We start from the raw sequence: 4,605 nt of genomic DNA, 5'->3' as shown, positions 1-4,605 counted from the left end.
CGCCCGCGGGACCGGCCTCCCCGCCGGGCCCCGCCAGGAGCGCAGCTCCAGCTCCGTCGCTTGGACGGCCGGGGGTCCGCGAAGAGGCAGGAGGTGCCAGCTGCGGGGGCTGCTGGGACTTGTAGTCTGCGATTTGGGGGGCCGGGGAGGGCAGTGCCTGGGGGCTGGCCGGCCTGCCGCGTGTCCCTGGGAGGCTGGGGCCGAGCCTGGGTGTGAGTGTTTCGGCCCACGCGCTAGGAAGCCGGTTCCATGGGGAGGAGAGTGTGGTACTGTGTGCGCCCCAGGTCTTCCCTGACAAACCGCCTCCACCACGTCGGAGTCTGCAGATGCACTGCGAACTCCAGCCAGAGCTAACTACGGCCCGCCGGGTCCGGGAGAGGCCGCCTCAGCCTCGTAAAGCCGGTGCCCTGGACCCCACCTGATGCTGTGGTCGGGACCTGATGCCAGGGCGGGACCCGGGGCGGGACCCGCGCGTCCGGCCCGGTGGCCTTCCTGGGCAAGGGACCAACCTTCAGCTCCTTGCGTAACAAATGCGAAGGATGGGCAGTTCAGGCCCGGGATTTGTGCAATAGAAAAGCTGAACTCGACAATCAAGGCATCAAATTGCAACTGACTGTCACCCTACCTGCCCCAAGCGCTTGGGGCGAGGTCTTAATGGAGTCTGGGCACTGTGCAAAGAGGACCACTGACTGCTCCTAATACATGTACATGCTCTCTGCTAACCTCACCACCTAAAGGGTGCACAAAACTCAAACTATGGTAACACCTCTGCCTCAGCGGAAGTTGTCGGGGTTTTGGTCCTTTACACTGACTATCCATATAAAATCCAGATCCCAATCCTCTGAAACTTTTTTTTCTTCCTCTCCCCTCTGTTTTTCTGTTCAGTTTTTGGGAATGTGGCAAACTTTTTTGGGGGTCACATTTAGGTCCATCAATGACTTGTTAATGTGTGCCAAGCCAATTGTTTCATTTCCCCCAATGATCTACAATGCAGATAAGTATCACCGACTAAATTGCTACATATGTGCCAGTCTGTGGATGAGTTAGAATTACCTTCTATGGCTTCAGCAAGACAGAAGTACCTTTCTTTCTCATGTTACTCAGACAGGCAGTTTAGGTGATTGACACTCTACACACGCCTTCTATGTAGCTTTGTTTTGAAAGGCCTTAACCTCATGGTCCCATGTGATGACTTTTACATTCCAAGCAGTAGAAAGAAATGAAGGTGATGAAGAGAAAATGAGCAAACCCCCTCAGGTGATTCCAGAAGTTGCCACATGGTATGTCTACATACATCCTGTTGGCTAGAGCTGAGAAATGGGGTCTTTATTCTAGCCCTCATGTGTACAGCTGAAAATTCCATAAGATGTTAGGAGAATCAACATAGAAATAGCAATCTCTGCCAAGTATGTTTTGGGATTATGTATCCTGTTCCAAGGAGATGCCTGAAATTTTTTTTTAATATTTTAACATTTTTATCTATTGATTGGAAAATGAAAATATTAAAAAGTGACAAGTAAGACAAGAGTCAGCTACCTTTCAGAATCAACTACAGAACTGACCATGCTATTCCATCGTCCCAGAAAGCTTTCTATGCTTATTTACAGATCAGAGGAAAGACCATATAGCTATTTTTTGTAAGAATTGGACCATAATACATATGCTTTTTAAATAAAAAGTATTAAATTTAATCTACTTGAATGTAAAAGAAGTTGAAGTGAAACTGAAGGAAGAGTTGTACTTCAAATGATGTGTCTTGACCACAAGAGATATTACTTCCTAAAAGATACGTCTGAAGTCAAACAAAAACTGTGAAAATCATTAAGAGGTTGGAGTCAGTTTCTTAACTACTCATTTCAGTTATGTTAATGTATTATTAGCTCCCATGATTTCTTCTCTTTTCATCTCCCTTGACCCTGCCTCCTGACTTTTGTTACTTATTCTATTATTTTTACATTATTCAGGCTATGATCATGTTCTGTTCTATAAAAACATAATTGCATAGTTATGCAATTGCATTGTGATAATGAGAAAAAATGAAATAAGTCTTATTAAGAGAGTCACTTAAAATTGATTTAGGAGGCTATTAGGTTAGTGGAGTCTATGCAGCTTATGCATAGCTTGTGCCTGAGAAGCCAAACTATTGCTAAACTGAGTCATAAACACTCTGGACTGATGGGGCACACGTGGACTTTACATCCTCCTTGTAGTTTTCACCTCCCTCTTTTGCATATTGGAACTAACCAATCCCTGTTAACCAAGACAGCAACCCTCATTTGAATGAATTACACTTTGTGGTTTTTGCAATTATAAACCCAGCCTTCCTTTGTTCTCTCCCCAGAGCACAATGAGTTGCTACCTATGTCTGTGTCTCCTGAGTTGCAGCTATTTTTGCTCAAATAAATGCTTTTTATTCTTTATTACAGCCCAAACTTCTTGGTTGACATTTGGCATACAGTCTAGATCAGGGGTCTCAAACTCGCGGCCCGCCCACCAATTTTGTGCGGCCCGCAGACTAATTGCGAGTTTGAGACCCCTGGTCTAGATTCAAGTGAATTCAATGTTCTCCACTGGTACTTTAATCAAAGCTTCTCCATTGGCAAGTTCTTTGTTTCAATTCATTTCTTAATAGACTGAAGCTGATTGTTAAGCTGTTTTTCAAGAAGGATTTTGGCTGTTTAAGAATGTCTCTCTGGCCTGACCTGCGGCGGCGCAGATAAAGCTTCAACCTGGAATGCTGAGGTTGCTGGTTTGGACTTGCCCCATCAAGGCACATACAAGAAGCAACTACTAGGACTACTCCCCCTTTCTCTCCTTTATCCTCTCTTTAAAATCAATCAATAAAATCGTTTGTTTTTTTTTTTTTTTAAGTGTTTAAAGTCCTAGCCAGTGGCTCAGTGGATTGAGCGTCAGCCTATCATACAGACGTCTCAGGTTCAATTCCTGGTCTGGGCACACAAGAGAAGCGACAGTCTGCTTCTCTCCTCCTCCCTCTCTTCCTTCCCTCCCTCTTCCCCTCCTGCAGCCAGTGGCTCAGCTGGTGAGATTGTGGCCCTGGGTGCTGAGGATAGTTCAGTATTTGGGCATCAGCCCCAGACAGAGTTGCCAGGTGGATCCTGGTTGGGGCCCATGTGGGTGCCTCACTATTTCCCTTCCTCTCACCTAAAAAAAAAGGGGGGGTTAAAAAAAGAGAAAGAATGTCTCTCTGTTGCTGTTACACCAGGACCATCTTGGTTGGATATATTACTCTTGGGTCTCACCTTTTTTTCCCCTCATAGAATGTGGTAGGGTTAGCTCCTTTTTCTTCTGAAGCCAGTCTTAATTTTCCCTCCTGTAGGTAATTCTTTTTTTCTTGCTTGTATTCCTAAAGTCACTCTTTTTTTTTTTTTTTTTTTTTTAGTTCAATGACTTAATTAAGGTATGTCTTCATATTAAATATTGTGAACTATACTTTACTGGAACAGAAAACATGTGTCTTTCAATCTGCAGCTTTAGTCTTGTTTTTTCTGTATTAGACATGCTCTTTTGTCTCTATTTTTGGTTTCTCTTAAGAGATATCAAATAACCCTTATATTGGATCATCTTTGTATTTCACTTCTGTTCATTCTAATTTCTTAAATCTCTTTACCTTGTTTAGATGCCCCAATTCAGTCATTTGAGTTTCAATGGGGTCAGTTCTCTCTCTTATTAGTTCTATTATATTTATTTGTTCTATAATATATTTTATTCTCAATTCATTTCCTTTCTATCAATTCCCTTGTTTTATCATTCCAACTTTGAGCCTCCAATTTGTTAAGTTTGTGTTGTTGTGTTTTTTTTTGAAAGTTTGTGTTCTTATTAAGTCATTTTCTAGGTGAAGCCGCTGTGAAGAATTTTCTCTTGGCAGGAGGGGAAGAGCCCTTGTCTTTTGCCCACTGTTTTCCCTCTATTTCTTATTGACAATTTGCTGTCATGTGTTTGAATCCATTTCTTGTCATCTTGGCTTGGTGGCTCTGTCCAGAACTTTTTTTTGCTATTGTAACATGGTAGGAGAAGGGGGCTTCCTGACCATCTCCCCACTGCTTCAGACCAGTCTGTTTTTCCCTTGGAGCAAAGTGAGAGTCTGGGTATTTGGCTTCTGTCCCTTCTTTGGTAGTCTGGAGGGGAGGAGGGGAAGAGGAGAGCTCAGCAGAAGCAGAGTGCAGTCTTTGCTGGAGTATGTGTGTGCGCTCCTGTCCTGAGGTTCTGATTAATGTCCTGCACAAGGCTCATGTCACCTGGTTGGGGCTGGATGAGAGGACACTATATACCTTTCCCAAGGATGGGGGATAACCCAGGCTTTAGATCAACTTCTCAAGCTGGAGTGTTGCTCTGGAGACTTTATTTCTATTGCCTGAGTCAGCTCAGTAGATCACGTTCCCTGCTTCCCCTATTTCTCCCCACGCACATTTTAATGTTGCTCATTCAGAAGAGGAAGAATGTAAGGGCACGACTCACATCTGTTTCCTTTCAGATTTGGGACACTAGGGAGAATGTTCAGGATTTTGTCAGTTTCTGGGCTTTTAAGGACAGATTAAGGAGCAGAGGTGTGCTGTACCAATCCTCACCACTCCAAAACCTTCTGTA

This window comes from Saccopteryx leptura, chromosome 6, assembly GCF_036850995.1.
Source record: "Saccopteryx leptura isolate mSacLep1 chromosome 6, mSacLep1_pri_phased_curated, whole genome shotgun sequence".
Lineage (NCBI taxonomy): Eukaryota > Metazoa > Chordata > Mammalia > Chiroptera > Emballonuridae > Saccopteryx > Saccopteryx leptura.
Note: the sequence above shows the minus strand (reverse complement) of the source record.